This window comes from Octopus sinensis, linkage group LG4 (assembly GCF_006345805.1).
Source record: "Octopus sinensis linkage group LG4, ASM634580v1, whole genome shotgun sequence".
Classification (NCBI taxonomy): domain Eukaryota; kingdom Metazoa; phylum Mollusca; class Cephalopoda; order Octopoda; family Octopodidae; genus Octopus; species Octopus sinensis.
The window spans coordinates 72956913-72974921 of NC_043000.1; the positions used below are offsets into that span (position 1 = coordinate 72956913).

Below are 18009 nucleotides of genomic sequence, written 5' to 3' on the forward strand. Positions count from 1 at the left end.
ATCACGACTATAAGATACCCGAATTTGGTTAAACTGCACTGCAAAATGTGGGAGTAGTTAGGAATCTAAATCGTAGGAGACAGACACTCACACAACTACAGTTTTATATATATAGATATATATATATATGTGTGTGTGTGTGTGTATGTATGTATGTGTATGTATGTATATATGTATATGTATATATATATATATATATATATTGTTACAAGGGGACCTTCGAAAACTGTACGGAATCCCTCAGACAGGCCCGTTTGATGCAGCGAATAAGCTACGGAAACTCGTCGGAGAGAGGAGAGAGAGGACACAACCGCAGCAAGGCAACAGAGAGATACAGAGAGGCACCCGAGAGAGAACACAAAACGGCAACAACTACTGGCTTACATTTAACACTAGTTTATGACAATCAATTGTTACAACATCAAGATACATCAAAGCATTTAAAGGAAACAACAAATCAATACATCATACAACAGATCAAAGCATTTAAACATGCAAGTAACAATATAACAGTCCGGTGACGACACAACAAGGTCAATATATCAGCATTTCAAAGGTACACATCCGAAGACACAGTTCTTTTCCAAATCACTTCAACAGATAACGTTCACAGTTCTTTAAAGTCTTTTTCTACACATATCAACACAATTCTGAACATAAATACCACAACTCGATAATCGACACATCAACAAGTCCTTTACTGTTCTTTTCACTATTCAATGCACCAACTCTTTTTCCTTCTTTTTCTTCACATATCAACACACAATTCACGTACCTTAATTCCTAATTAGAATTGCCAGTGTCCCATATTGCACCCCATCTCTCTCTCAATACTGCTAACTCCAGCCTGCCAAGCTCCTGAATCCCACCGCTTGCTCCTAAGATTCCAACTCCTTGTCCTGACTTCCAAGATCCGTCTGTGCTCTTTGACGACCGAATACCAACTACCCAAAACCTCACTTGCTCTCTCCCTTCCCACTGCCCTCATCTCCATCTGTCTCTACTGCTTATACCCTCTCTATCTGCCCTGGTCCCTAACTGCCTGTCCTCCTCTGCCCCTCATCCTCTCTCACTGCCAATATCCTCTCCATCTGCTCTTAGATTCCTTACTCTATCTTTTTCTCACTACTGCTAGATTCTTCCTCACATCTCTCTGACCCCTAATCGACCGCACAAGGCCAAAAGGTCCCTCCAAAACCCCATTAATCTCCCAGTAAACAAAGGACTGTTACTTTTTACTCCAGTCCTGCCAGCACCATCATTCCAAAGTGGGTCAAGAAATACTGCACTAGCCAAACCCATAACACTATATATATATATATATATATATATATACACACACACACATACATACACACAATGGGCTTGTTTCAATTTCCATCAACCAGATCCACTCACAAGGCTTTGGTCAGCCCAAGGCTATAGTAGAAGACACTTGCCCAAGGTGCCTTGCAGTGGGACTGAACCCGGAACCATGTGGTTGGGAAGCAAGCTTCTTACCACACAGCCACACCTGTACATTATACATATAGACACACATACACACACACACACACACATGTTCATCCGCTCACACATATATATCTGTGTTCACACACCCACACACATATATATATACCACAACATATCCTTATATATATATACATACATATTCACCTACTCCCACTATATATGTATCCTTTTGCCCTTGTGCTTATGCCTCAACAGACATTTGTGTACATAGAAAGGCACACATACACATGTAAAGTCACCTAAGTACATCTATTTACAGATGTATGCATGCATATACATACATATACATGTTTGTTTCAAATACAGGTACAACAGAAACAGGAAGTAAGAGTGAGAGAAAGTTGTGGTGAAAGAGTACAGCAGGGATCACCACCATCCCCTGGCGGAGCCTCGTGGAGCTTTAGGTGTTTTCGCTCAATAAACACTCACAACGCCCAGTCTGGGAATCAAAACCGCGATCCTATGACCGCGAGTCCGATGCCCTAACCACTGGGCCATTGCGCCTCCACTTATAATTATTAGATGTGTACTTAAATCTAAAATATGAATAATGATTATTTAGTTAAATAATTTGGTAATTTAATTTTGGACTATAACTGGATTAAGGATATTCATGAGTTTATTATGTTTTTTTAAGCCATATTATATATTCATAGATATAGTGACTTTGTTCTATTATAGCTTAAATATAGCCATTTTCCATTGATAATCATCATCATCATCATCATCATCATCATTTAGCATCCGCTGTCCATGCTAGCATGGGTTGGACGGTTCAACTGGGGTCTGAGAAGCCAGAAGGCTGCATCAGGCCCAGTCTGATCTGGCAGTGTTTCTATGGCTGGATGCCCTTCCTAACGCCAACCACTCCGTGAGTGTAGTAGGTGCTTTTTACGTGCCACCCGCACAAGTGCCATCGGAGCTGGCAAACAGTCACGAACGGATGGTGCTTTTTGTTTATTTAGTTAATGACACGATAATTGAAAGCTAAGCAAACCTTTTTATTAAAGTTATTTTAATAATTTATGTTATATTGTATTATATTTGATACTATATAACTACTGATTGTTAATTTGATTGTATAATTATTTAGTTGTTGAAGATATGTATTTCATTATTAGATTATAACTGTATGTGATTTGTAAGTTATTACTTAGCCAACGAGATATATAGAACATTAAATAGTTATATGGTTCTTTTAAGATAGGTTATACGTTTATAATTTGCTTCTTCATCTTTAATTTTTTAATATATTTCATAAATATATTACATTAATATTTAATATTTGCATAAGTAATAATGGACTAATTAATTTATTTAGTTTTCATTTTATGTCTATATATTTATTGATAGAGTAAATTTTAGATCTTAATTATTATATTTATTGATAATAATTTAGTCATTATTCTTAAATATTTTATAATTATTAGATTTGAACTTAAATTTAAAAATATGAATAGTGATTATTTTGTTAAATAATTTGGTAATTAGATATTGACTATAACTGAGTTTAGGATATTCATGAGTTTATTATGTTTTTTAAAGCCATATTATATCTTAATAGATAAATACATTTTTCTATCTATTTCTTAAAAAATGAATATTTAACATAATAATTGGGTTTTCAGAGCATTAACCTCTGAAAATCTGCAGAAAACAACTTCCGTCACTTTCCAGGGGGAAAAACTAGAAGTAGTTGATAGCTTCCGTTATCTTGGTGACCAAGTCAGTAGTGGGGGTGGGTGTGCTGAAAGTGTAACGGCTAGAGTAAGAATAGCCTGGGCAAAGTTTAGGGAGCTCTTACCTCTGTTGGTGACTAAAGGCCTCTTGCTCAGAGTAAAAGGCAGACTGTATGATGCATGTGTACGAACAGCCATGCTACATGGCAGTGAAACATGGGCCGTGACTGCTGAGGACATGCGTAAGCTCACGAGAAATGAAGCTAGTATGCTCCGTTGGATGTGTAATGTCAGTGTTCATAGTCGACAGAGTGTAAGTACCTTGAGAGAAAAGTTGGACCTAAGAGGCATCAGATGTTTTGTGCAAGAGAGACGATTGCGCTGGTATGGTCATGTGGCGAGAATGGATGAAGATAGGTGTGTGAAAAAGTGCCACACCCTGGCAGTTGAGGGGACCTGTGGAAGAGGTAGACCCAGGAAAACCTGGGTCGAGGTGGTGAAGCACGACCTTCGAACTCTAGGTCTCACCAAGGAAATGACCAGAGACCGAGACCTATGGAAGTATGCTATGCGTCAGAAGACCCGGCAAGACCAGTGAGAACAATCAAAATCAAATCATATATCAGAAAGCAGGGGTTAAGTGACCCATCCGTTCGTGTCCGCTGTCAGCCTCGTCTGGCACCCGTGCCGGTGATACGTAAAAGCACCATTCGCTCGTGGCCGTTTGCCAGCTCTGCCTGGCCCCCGTGTCGGTTGCACGTAAAAGCACCATCCGTTCGTGTTCGTTGCCAGCCTCGCCTGGCCCCGTGCCGGTGACATGTAAAAGCACCGTCCGTTCGTGGCCGTTTGCCAGCTCTGTTTGGCCCCGTGTCGGTGGCACGTAAAAGCACCATCCGTTCATGCCCGTTGCCAGCCTCGGATGGCCCCCGTGCCGGTGACACGTAAAAGCACCGTCCGTTCGTGGCCGTTTGCCAGCTCTGTCTGGCAACCGTGTCGGTGGCACGTAAAAGCACCATCCGTTCGCGTCCGTTGCCAGCCTCGGCTGGCCCCCGTGCCGGTGACACGTAAAAGCACCGTCCGTTCGTGGCCGTTTGCCAGCTCTGTCTGGCCCCGTGTCGGTGGCACGTAAAAGCACCATCCGTTCGTGTTCGTTGTCAGCCTCGGCTGGCCCCCGTGCTGGCGACACATAAAAGCACCGTCCGTTCGTGGCCGTTTGCCAGCTCTGTCTGGCCCCGTGTCGGTGGCACGTAAAAGCACCATCCATTCGTGTCCGTTGCCAGCATCGCCTGGCCCCGTGCCGGTGACACGTAAAAGCACCATCCGTTCATGGCCGTTCACCAGCTCTGTGTGGCACCTGTGCAGGTGGCACGTAAAAAACACCCACTACACTCGCGGAGTGGTTGGCGTTAGGAAGGGCATCCAGCCGTAGAAACACTGCCAGATCTGACTGGGCCTGACGAAGCCTTCCAGCTTCACAGACTCCAGTTGACCCGTCCAACCCATGCTAGCATGGAAAGCGGACGCTAAATGATGATGATGATGATGATGAATTGGGTTGTATGACATTATCCTAATGGTTTAAGTTTCTAATTTGATAATAGAGTTTTTTATAAGAAAAAAAATTTTTTTTTTTATTTATTTATTAAAATATATAGTTTAAATCTATTTGCTTATTTATTTAACTATTATCATTAACCTGAAGATTGACTATAATTATAATTCGAATTTTTAATTGAATTTAAATTAATTGTAATTCAAATTGAATTATGGCCATGAAACGTATGTACTGGTTTTACTTATTATATTATATCAAACTTTTTAATACTTTTTGATAGTTTAAAAAAAATCAATAAATTAATTAATTAAAAAATTAAAAATTTATAAATTTTAAATTTTAAAATATGAAAATATAAAAATTTATAACTATAAATATAAATTTTCAATTCAAATAATTTAAATTTTATATTTTATTTATTTTGTATATTATATTAATTATATTTATTTTTATGTTTTGGTTTATGTCTGTCACTGTTTGATTTGCCTAATAGTGGTTTTATCTCTAAATAAATTTATATTCATACTGTGAAATTTGATTTAATCCTAAATCTAATTTTTCCCTGTAAATTTGGATATACTCCCTAATATTATTATATATATATATATCTTGTATGTTCTACTTGTGTCAGTCATTTGTTTGTGGCCATGCTGGGGCACTGCCTTGTACAATTCTATTGGTATCTTTTGCCAAAACACTAACTTATGGGAACGTAAACATGGCAACACTGGTTGTCAAGCAGTGGTGGAGGACAACCATCTATCATGTCGTCTAAGCCTGGCTCAGCTATCTACAAATCGAAACTGAGATCTGCCAAAAGGGCTTGTTCAGTTAATAAGGCGATCAGTGATATCAAGCTTTCACATGAAGACCCTGAAATCAAGATTTCTCATCAAGAAGATGGTCTTACTAACAAACATCTCAACGAGCAGTTGCTGTTGCTTAAACAAGAGGTCGAGCACCTTAAATCTATTGTTGCTGAATTACAGAATTAACAAACTGAATCCCATTCAAAGTCTCCTATTGACGCAGAACCACCCTTGATTTCTTCCCTAAAGACTTCCAAACTGAAGGGATCAAAATCGAAGCGGTCAAAGAAGGTGAAAGAACCGGCGGTCGTTTCCACTCATGACCCTATCTGTGTGGATTCTTCCTCATCTGCCATTTCGCTCCCGGAGGTTCCCCAACCTGAATTGAGGAGCGTAGACTCAAACCCACCTGAAGACCATTGTTCTCCAAAAAAGAAGAAATGTAGTCAAAACAACAGTGGGGCAGATTTAGCTGCGAAACCTGCTCAAGATCAAATCTGTTTGGATTCTCCCTCATTTGTCCTTCTCATCAATGCCATTGCTCAACCAATTCTGAATGATCTTGATGTGAGTTCATCTGGGGAGTGGTGCTCCTCCAAAACGAAGAAGAGGCAGTGCAGTTCAAAACCAGGCGGGTAACTTATGACCACTAAACCCATTCCGATTGACCCCAACAGCTACAAAACCGCTCTTTCTAATTTATTCGATGAAGAATCGAATGCTGCAGTTCACAGTAGAGAACAGAACGACCATTTTGCCCACTCAAGATCAGCAATCATTTATGGTAAAGCTGAATCCACCTGTGATACAGGCATAAACCGCCTAAAAGATGACAAATTTTGTTTCCGTTTTAGTTGGAGAATTGTCCTCTGTCAATGAAAATGTCAGTATCCTTAAGGTTGCTTGGCTAGGAAGATTCCAAGTGAACTCAACCTCAGACACTAGACCACGCCCAATAAGAGTAATCTTTTCTTCCGATCAGGAGGCTTCAACCTTTCTGAACAGAGCTCAGAAGCATGCCTGGGAGGACCCCAATATGGGTTTTTGTGAGGAATATTCACTGAGAGAGAGAATTCGCCGGAGAAACCTGATATCCGAGCTGAAGATGAGAAAACAGATGGGAGAGAAGGGTTTATGCATCCAAGATGGACAAATAATCAAGTCCTACCTCTGGTTGCATGCTGTAGTGCTGACAGGGAAAGTGAATCGAGGGCAAAACGAAGTAAAGTAGATACCCCCGACAACGATGCTATATCTGATACCCCTTATTCAGCTTGTTCCCTAATTCCCGCCCGTCAAACTTCACAGCTCAGCATCATCTATACCAACTCCTTATTTCCAAAGTTCAGCAAATTATTTACACAGGCCCTGCGTGATTCCCCAGATGTGATAGCTATCACCGAGACTTGGCTGACTCCAGCAGTAAAGGACTCAGAAATCCACCTACAAGGCTACACTCTCTTCAGATGTGACAGAGAAAAAAGGTGAGGTGGAGGTGTTGCTGTGTATGTCAAATCTAATCTCAAACCATCCAGCTGTATTCTACCCACTAATGCTCAACCTACAACAAAATTCGATGCCGTCTATTGCAAGCTGAGCCTATCCGGGTTTTGCCTGCCCGTGTTAGCTGTCTACAGGCCGACTCTTGTCGACCCCCAGGACGATGCTCATTTACTCGAAGCAATAAGATTTGTTTCGTCTTCTCATGAATGTTTGAAATTTGGAGACTTCAATGCTCCCACAATCGACTGGCCCGCATCCATTTGTACATCTTCCCGGTTCAACCAGGCCCTTCTTGACATGGCTGAAGATTGTTTTCTATCGCAACATGTTGAATCTCCGACAAGGCATCGGTCTGGGCAGCAGTCATCTATGCTGGATCTGGTATTCTCCCACTATCCAAGATCAGTGTCAGGCTTATATGTGTGCACCACTCTTGCCAAGAGTGATCACGCGGTCCTGAAGTTCAACATGCACACAACTTTTTCTATGCCCAAGACTACTTCACTGCCACATAGAGTCTTCTCTGCAATCAATCTTGAAATTCTAACCGAGGCTTCTACGCTTCTGGACTGGCGATCCCTGATGACGATGTCCTCAGTTGACGAACTATGGTCGTCCCTCAAAGCATATATAATCTGGTTGACTGACCAGGCACTTCCCATTGGGCTTCCCAAGAAGAAGAAACACAAGCCCTGGGTGATGAAGAAGGTTAAATGAGAACTTCGACTCAGAGATATTGCTTGATTCGACTGCAGCTTTTGAGGTGTACAAAACTCAACGAGACTGAGCCGTGAAAATTGAAAAGAAAGAATGCTTCAGATATGAATGCAGAATCGCGGCAAATGCCAGTCGCAATCCAAAAACCTTCTTTGCCCATGTCCAACGGAATTCCCGCTTGAACAACCAAATTGCAACGTTGGTAGGCATATCGATTGAGGACCCTTATCAGCATAGTCAGTTATTTGTTGAGGCTTTTCCGACAATTTTCAAACAAGATGATGGCCGTGAACCCCCTCCATTTGATAGATCGGTACCTCCAATGCCTAGATTGCTCATCACTTGTGACGAAGTCGAACGCGTTATTCAAGGCCTCGATGTCAACAAGGGTCATGGCCCTGACGGCATACACCCACAGGTTATCAAAGCATTGGCTCCGGTTATCTGTGAACCTTTAACACTTCTATTCAATATGTTATTGACGATGGGTGTTGTACCTGCGGACTGGAGAACAGCGATAATCTGCCCGATTTTCAAGAAAGGGAGCTGCAAAGACCCGCTTAACTACCAACCAGTTTTCCTTAATTCAATAATCAGCAAGATGTTCGAAACCCTCCTCAAGAAAAGTATGTTGCTCCACCTCCTAAACACAGCCTCTATCTTTGATTCCCAACACGGCTTCGTGCACAAGAGATCATGCTTGATCAACTTACTGGTAATGGAAGAATTGGTGACGCGTATCCTGGATGATGGTGATGCTGTTGACATCGTTTTATTGGACTTTGCCAAAGCTTTAGACTCGGTTAACCACTGCCTATTACTTGTCAAGCTTCAAGCATATCGTTTCCATCCGGATATTGTATGAGGGACGTTCAATAAGTAATGCCCCTGACCCATTTGCATGTGCAATTATTTATATCTCTATAGACTAAGTGGCAAATTTCAGCTCTGAACTAATTGTGGTTTCTGATTTACAGGTGTTTGAACTGAGTCAAGTGTGAAATGGAGCCTGTTGAGTGTCGAGCAGTGATCCGGTTTTTGTATTTGAAAGGACGCACACCACGGGAGACTTTTGATGAAATGAAAGTAACTTCTGGTGATGATGCCCCATCATATGACCTTGTAAAACGCTGGCATCGTAAATTCAAACATGGTCGGAACTCTGTGGAAACAGCTCCCAGATCTGGTCGCCCACTTCTGCCATTGATGAGGCATCTGTCCGTCAAGTTGAGGCTGCCATTTTGGAAGATCGACGCATAACTATTCGTCAAATAGCCCATGAGGTCAAGATTAGTACCAGGTCTGTGAAAACTATCATTCATGACCATTTGCATATGCAAAAGGTATCTGCCAGATGGATTCCCAGATTGCACACACCTTTCCAGAAGCAAGAACGCGTCGAGTGCTTGAGGATGAATTTGGAGATGTACCAAGAAGATGAATCAAAATTTTTCAAAAGACTGATTACACAGGATGATCACTATGATCCAGAGACCAAAGCCCAGTCAATGCAGTGGAAGCACTGTGACTCACCTCCTCCAAAGAAGGCAAGGGTGCAGCCCTCCGCTGGCAAGGTCATGCTCACAGTCTTCTGGGACCAGGACGGAGTAGTGATGACAGATTTCCTGGCACCACAATTACAGGAATCTATTATGCTTCACTTTTGAGGAAATTAAGAGAAGCTATCAAAATCAAGAGGTGGGGCAAGATCAGCAAAGGCATCCTCCTCCTGCAGGACAACGCTCCGGTCCACAACTCGCGTGTCGCCAGAGCAGAAGCACAGGCGTGTGGCTATGAACTCCTCCCCCATCCCTCCTACTCTCCTGACCTTGCACCCTCTCATTTTCACCTCTTCCCAGCCATGAAGTTGTTGAAAGGAAAGCGTTTCCCAGATGATGCAGCCTTGATTTCTGAAGTCAAGTCGTGGTTGGAGGACCAAGCTGGGGTCTTCTACAAAAACAGTCTCCAGAGCTGCATCAAACGATGGGAGAAATGCATAACTCTGGGTGGTTCCTATGTAGAAAAAGACTAATAACTGTGCCAAGTTTCGTTGCTTTACTGCTATGGGAAGTGGGTCAGGGGCATTACTTATTGAACGCCCCTTGTACGATGGGTTGATGCCTTCCTCTCAGATCACTCCTTCCAAGTCCAATTTAATGGTTCGCTGTCCGATGTCTCCAGTGCGAGCAGTGGCGTGCCTCAAGGTTCAGTGCTTGGGCCGTTATTGTTTTTAGTCTTCATCAATGACTTGCCCGACGACCTCACGCAACACACCCTTCTATTTCCCAACTATGTCAAACTGGTCGCTCCTCGCAGTGATATAGAGGATCTTTGCCGATGCCTCCACCAAGTTTGGAGATGGTCAAATGAATAGGACCTGTGTCTGAACGTGTCAAAGTGCTGTCATCTGCCTGTTGGCTCTCCTCCTGCAACTCAACTTGATTTTGAGCCGGGTCGTCTGCTGCTGGAGAAGACCGACCAAGTAAAGGACCTGGGTATCTTGGTGGAGTCTTCCTTTTCGCCTTCGGCCCAATGCGTCCGTGCTGCCAACAAAGCACGCGGAGTTCTGTTTTTGATTCGATGGTCATTTGGAATGCTCACAGCAGCCATATTCCTACCGCTCTATGTCACACTGGTGTGACCCATATTGGAGTACGGGATTCAAGCCTCTTCTCCTTATCTCCTCAAAGACATATTTCATCTCGAAAGAGTCCAGAAGCTGGCTACCCACATGGTTCTTGGTCTCGAGCATTTGTTTTATGAAGAAAGGCTGAAGATGCTCGACCTTTATTCTCTTGAAAAACGCCGCCGCCGTGGTGATCTCATTCTCGCTCAAAACATCATAAGCGGAAAGTGTAACCTCTCGAAAGAGCTGTTCTTTACTCCTGCTCCAGAGCATGGGCTGTGGGGTCACTCCAAAAAGCTCTATCTACGACGATCTCATCTCAATCGAAGGAGAGGGGTTTTCTCTGTCCGGGTTGTGGATTCGTGGAATAAGCTGCCGGACGAGATAGTGAAGATGCCGACGACTGCTCGATTCAAAGTCTCTCTTGACTAGAAATGGTCTGAACTCTTTGTATGACCACCCTCCTATACATAACTCCTTGTTCCCCTACATGGCCTTGCTGTTGCTTTTTGAGCCAATAAAAATTGAATTGAATTGAATTGAAAAAAACGCAGACACAAAGGACACACACAATATATATACATATATATACAACAGGCTTCTTTCAGTTTCTGTCTATCAAATCCACTCACAAGGCTTCGCTGAGCCTGAGGCTATAGTAGAAGACACTTGCCCGAGGGGATTGAACCTGGAACCATATAGTTGGGAAGCAAGCTTCTTCCCACAGCCGTGTGTATCTGTGTGTGTGTGTGTGTCTCTCTCTCTCTCTCTCTCTCTCTCCTCTCTCTCTCTCTCTCTCTCTCTCTCTCTCTCTCTCTCTGTAAATATATAAGATATTTATAAGTATCGGCAAAGAATTTTTGATAAAGTTACATTTGAAGAAAGTTTTCTTAAATTACATATCATCATCATTATCATCATCGTCATCGTCGTTGTCTGCTTTCCATGCTGACTTGGGTTAAATGGTTTGACTGAGCCAGAAGACTGCACCAAGCTCAAATCCAATCTTGCAAAGCTGGATGCCCTTCCTAATGCCAATCACTCTGAGAGTGTAGTGGGTGCCTTTTACATGCCACTGGCATGGAAGCCAGCCAAGCAGTACTGGCAATGACCATGCTTGAATGGTGCTTTTTAGGTGCCAGCAGCATGGAACCAGTGAGGTGGCTCTGGCATCGACCACACCCAAATGGTGCATTTTACGTGCCACTAGCACAGGTACCAATCAGGTGGTACTATCATTGACCACAACAATGATTTCACTTGCCTCAACAGGTCTTTGCAAGTGCAGTTTATTACCCAATGATTGAAGGTTACTCTTAAATAGGCTGGTTATGCTGCATTGGCATAGGCCACAGTTACAGTCTTACTTGGCTTGCCAGGTCTTTTCAAGCACAGTATATCTCCAAAGATCTCGGTCACTTGTCATTGCCTCGGTGAGGCTCAACGTTCGAAGGTCATGCTTCACCACCTCATCCCAGGTCTTCCTGGGTCTACCTCTTCCACAGGTTCCCTCTACTGCTAGGGTGTGACACATTTTCATACAGCTGTCCTCATCCATATGCAACACACGACCAAACCAGTGCAGTCATCTCTCTTGCACACCACATCTGATGCTTCTTAAGTCCAACGTTTTTCTCAGGGTGCTTACACTCTGTTGTGTATGCACACTGACATTACACATCCAAGGGAGCATACTAGCTTCATTCCTTGCGAGCTTACACATGCCCTCAGCAGCCACGGCCCATGTTTCACTGCCATGTAGCATGGCTGTTTGCACACATGCATCATACAGTCTGCTTTTTACTCTAAGCAAAAGGCCCTTTGTCACCAGCAAAAGTAGGAGCTCTCTGAACTTTGCCTAAGCTATTCTTATTCTACTAACCACACTTTCAGAGCATCCACCCCAGCTACTGACTTGGTCACCTAGGTAATGGAAGCTGTCACCTACTTGTAATCTTTCTCCCTGGAATGTGACAGAAGCAGTTTTCTGCACATTCAGTGTTTATTGCTCCTGAGCATCTGCCACATACAAAAACTATCTTCCTAGTTAGCCTTCCTTTGATATTACTGCACCTCTTATGTGTCCATAGCTTACATTGGGTACATCTTATAGAATTTCTACCTATGCCTTTTCTACAGATTAAGCATCTACCTGAAGGGATTTGTGGTTTTTCTACCCTTCCTACTTATTAAGACTTTGGCTTTTGCAAGATTAACTCTAAGGCCCTTCATTTTTAGACCTTGCTTCCACACCTGGAACTTCTCCTCTAGTTCTGATAGTGACTCAGCTATTAGAGCAAGGTCATCAGCATTCTGTCTTGAATTCCTCTGTTATTGATGAATAAGAGGGAGCTGAGGACTGATCCTTGGTGGACCCCTACCCCTACCCGGAATTCTTCACTGTACTCATTGCCAACCCTCACCTTACTGGCAGCATCCCTGTATATGGCTTGTACAGCTCTCACTAACCATTCAACTATCCCTAGTTTCCACACTGACCACCAGATAAGGTATCGGAGGGATACCCTGTCAAAGGCTTTCTCCATGTCAGCGAAAGTCAGGTACAGACGTTTATCTTTGGCTAGGTGTTTCTCCTGCAACTGTCTTACCAGAAATATAGCATCAGTGGTGTTTTTCTTTGGCACAAACCTAAACTGCATCTTATCTAGACTGACCCTCTTCCTAATTAGTTGGTCTATGACTTTTGTTACCTGATCCGATAACTTGATACCTCTGTCATAATTCGTATCTCTTGCATCACCTTTACCTTTGTAGCAGTTGACTATGTTACTGCTACACCAGTCACTGGGTATGACTCTTTCATGTATCACCTGATTGACTATACAGGCGACTAGACTATAGCCGACACTGCTAAATATTTTAAGTATTTCTGCAGTGATTCCTGATGTGCCAGGGACTTCATACTCTTAATACTCTTAATTGCTTTATTTACCAAGGTACTGTCAATTCAGATAGCTGGTTCCTCGTTGGGTCAACATTTGGCAGACTCTCTTTCTCCTATTCATTCTCTTCATTTAGCTACCTTTCATAGCGGCATCTTCAAGTCTCTCTCTTTCCAGCCTCATTAAATGCAAGTAAGCCATCATCCATGCGGACACATTTTTCTCCTATGATATCACCATTCTCTCTCACACACTGTCTTGAAACATGAAACACTTTGGTCCTCATGACGCAGAACATTGGCAAATTTTTTCTGGCTAAGTAACCTGTTTCCTAGCTTCCCTTCTGCCAGTCTGATACAATTCCCTGCTACCTCCATTCTTCCAGTCCTTCTATGCCTATTTCTTTTCACTAATGGTCCTGTCAACTACATTGTTCCATCACCTTGTTACCTTGGGTCGAGAGGGGACTTTGCACATCCATAAATCTGGTCAGTAGCCCTCAACAGGTTGTCCTGTAGAAACGTCCAGTTGTCTTCCACATCATGTGATGCTATATCCTCCTCTATTTCGTCAAAAGCTTCAAATAATACATCTCTAAATTTCTATCCATTCAGAGGATCCTTAAGCTTCCAGACCCTACTTTTCCACACTGGTTGTCTTCTGGGCATCCATTTAGCCCTGATCCTGAAGTTGCTAACTACTAATCTATGTTGTGGAGTGCATTCTTTACCTCAGAAGATTTTGGCATTTATAAGTAGCCATCTTTGCCATTTCCTGGCAAAGATGTAGTCAATTTGACTAGTGTGTCCAGCAATTGGTAGGTGAATAGGTGACTGGCAGGTTTCCTGCAGTTAGTATTACAAACCATAAGATCATTTGCATCGCAGAACTCCAGCAGCCTGATTCCCTCCTCATTGCAGGAACCAAAACTATAGCCTCAATATATCACATGGAAGCCCCCTGCATGTTGTCCAACATGCCCATTGAAGTCACCAGCCACAAAGAGAAGGTCTCTGTCATTCATCAATGAGGCAGTCTGCAAGAGGGTGTCATAAAATCGGTCTTTCTGTTCATCAGGTAGCCCCAGCTGAGGGGCATAGGCTGAGATAATGGTTGCTAACTCATGTTGCAGCACTAATCTAATTTTAGGTATTCTATCACATACTCTCACTACCTCAATTACCTTATCAACCCATTTCTCTGCAAGAAGTACACCCACGCCCCTGACCCCATGAGTGTTCCCTGCCCAGAAAACCTTATACCTATGTTCTTTGCCTGTGAGGAACCTAACAGAACATCATCTCCACCTTACTTCTTGGATGCAGCACAAATCTACACATCTCTGTTCAAGCATCTCAACAATCTCACCAGACCTACCTTTTAGTGTGCCCACATTAAGTATGCCAACCCTGAGAGTGTGAGAGGTGTTGGCCCATGTGACCCTAGGATGGGAGACAGCAGCGCCATGTACCTGAAAAGAAAGCTCACATTTGGCAGAACTCATAAACATACAATAGCCTTCAACCTGTATACACTACACCATCATTTTTATGCGCTACATAATCACTACATTACATAGGAGATAAAGCCCAAGTAGGGATGGGGGAAAATTAAGCCTTTGGAGGTATTCATGAGAGAGATATCTGATAGAGGTCAGAGGAAAGAGACTTCTGGTACAGGTGGTGAGTGAGGAAGGGATGGGCACACTGTGAAACAGCTAAAACTCAGGCTGCCAGCGTGAGAGAATATTGATGATAATAATGAGATAGAATTGGGCATTAAAATTCTTAACTAGAGCTATTACCAAGAGTTTTCAGTCAGCCAAACTGTGACAAAATTAGATAAATGAATGAATAAATGACAATAATATATGAGTGTGAAAGAGAGGGAGAAAGAGGAAGAATTGGATCGAGTGAAAGGTTCATAAAGTTTTTTTTCTTTTTTTTTCTAAACATACAGTGTGGAAGATGAAACTGTGTTTACATAGACAGATAATGAAATAGATAGAATAATGAAATGAACTAATAAGGTAATTATGATCTGCCCTGCAAAAAGAGGTTTAGATGTGTACTAGGTTGAAAAACAAGGTTGCATATCTGAACATCTGATTTTCTAATCCTTTTGGCGAGGTGTTAAAATATGAGGTAGGGGAATCTGAATGAGCTAGTTTATATAGGGTGAGGTGGGGTGACAAAAAATCTCAAACAACAGACTGACACGTACCTTTCAGAAGGAAGTTTTCATATTGTGCTCAAACTTTTTTGCTGTTTACAGCTTTTCATACACATATGTTATGGGTTAAACCATGAAGAAAAAGTTTTTAGTGGCAGTGTTGGCAATTTCCAGTTTAGTTTTGGATTTAGATATCTTACGAAATTTTCTTGTTTTGCCTTTTGTAATTGGTCTTAATATTTTCTCATCTCTATTTTGAAAAAAGGGAATATTCTGACAAGAATTTAACAACAAAATCAAATGCTTCACTGCATTAGCATTTCTTCCAGTGTGTGATGTTACTGATTGTTTTCTTGAACTGATGATGATGATTCACCCCAAGAATATTCTGCATTTTCCTTTTGCACAAATATCAAGATTTTCTTTATATGATTCAGCCATTTGACTGTGGCCATGCTGGAGCACCACCTTAAGTTGAAGAAATCAACCCCAGGACTTATTCTTTGTAAGCCTAGTACTTATTCTATCAGTCTCTTTTGCCAAACCACAAAGTTTCAGAGACATAAACACACCAACATCTGTTGTCAAACAAAAGTGGGAGCACAAACACAGGCACAAAGATACACACACATAAATATATATGCATATATATATATATATATATGTGTGTGTGTGTGTGTGTGTGTGTGTGTATATATATATATATATACACGGCAAGCATCTTTCAGTTTCCGTCTACCAAATCCACTCACAAGGCTTTGGTCAGCCCAAGGCTATAGTAGGAGACACTTGCCCAAGATGCCATGCAGTGGGACTGAACCCAGAATCATCAGTTGAGAAGCAAGCTTCTTGCCACACAGCTACGCCTGCGCCTAGCTACACCTGTGCCTATATGAAACATTTCTATGAGATCCTTTCATTTGTTACTCATGTCCCTTACTTGATGTATTTATTTCAATCCCATCTGGCTGATATTGCTGTCATTTTGTCATGGGCATGTGATGCAGTAAATAAGAATTTTTGTTTTGCAATTCATATTAGCATTAACTTTCAATTCTTACCCATATTTTAGTGTTCTGGCTGTTCCTTGTTGAATTATTTCACAACAAAGGTCTCCACAGTTTGTTACTTGCATTATTTCTTCATCTGGTGTGAATTTTGCCTTTGATAAGAGTTTTTTAAGATTTGGTGGCTGTCTTCAGCTGTTAATAATTTTTTATTCTTTATCATTTTTCTGTGATTTTGTGAATGATGTATCATTTGGCCAAATGAAAAATGTTACAGTTTCTAGAATTATGGGTGACAACAAATGGAATATTTATGTTTGTGTTTTTGCCTTCACCCTTCTTGTGAGGATTTTTCCATAAGACAGATACTGGGATCTTTTTTGCCTTGGTTATGGCATGATTTACTATGTGTTTTGGATATTTTTTGTTTCTGAAGGAATATATTGAGTTTTACCAGACATCTCTCTCATTTATTTGTATCTGTAACTATTGAATAAATACATCTTGCCATATTAAATACGGTGTTCCTTTTAATACAAGATTAATGGGTAACAAGATTTAAAATCTAAGTATCAGTGTGTATCCATGTAATTTTCTTAATTACCAAAAGATACCCAAAAAGGAAGTTCTATTTCATTCAATATTAATTTAAGGAATCTTGTGAGGTCTTCTTTACTTCTGTTCCAAAATATGAAACAGTCATGAAGGAATCTTTTCCAGCTTCTTTTATATAGTATTGGAAATACTGATCAAAAGTAATTCCAGAAAGAGCATAGATTTTTTTTTCTTCAAGGAAACCCATCAATACCATTGCAAACATTGGTGTAACTTTCATACCCATTTCTATCGCCTGTATTTGAAGGCAATATTGGTTATCAAAGAAGTAGTTGTTTTCAAGTACCAATCATACTCCATTGAGTATAAATTCTTTTGGAATCTCTCCTAAATTCTTTATCAGCATTTATCTATCCAGAATTCTACTGTTTCTAATCCTCATCTATAGGGGATATTTGTGTAGAGGTTGGTCATGTTCAGACTAAGATCATCTTTATAACATCTGGAATGTGGTTTAGGAAGTCCATCATCGCTGACAAAACTATGATGATTTCAAAATTGGATGCTTGATGTTGGTCCAGCAACAATTGAGCATAATTTTAAATCAGACCATCAAGGAATCTTTGCATATTGTGTATGGAATTATTATCTTTGCATATTGTGTATGGAATTATTATGCAATTATGAAATATTTGGTAACCCATAAAAGTTGCTTCAAAATTAGTAAGGTAATCCAACTCCATGCTCATAAAATTGTGTTTGAATTTGTCTGTTAATTTACCAGTTTTGTTCATTGATTTTTTTTTATTTGCATTGATTTCTGATTTTTTTTGTAAAAATGTTGGTAATTTAGATCTAAGATCATTTCCCTGTAACAATGGCTCCTTTATCAAGGTCTTTCATGACTACAGGGGAATCTTTCAGTAAACATCCAATGCTTTTTTGGTTTTCCTTAATAATGTTTGCTTTTA

At 41.2% G+C, this 18009-nt stretch overlaps 1 protein-coding gene across 5 annotated transcripts in view; it reads right to left on the bottom strand.

Annotated features, from left to right (window-relative positions):
• The window catches only part of LOC115210345 (D-ribitol-5-phosphate cytidylyltransferase), a 178612-nt gene that overhangs the window by 19918 nt on the left and 140685 nt on the right, over positions 1-18009 (bottom strand). The window lies entirely within an intron of this gene.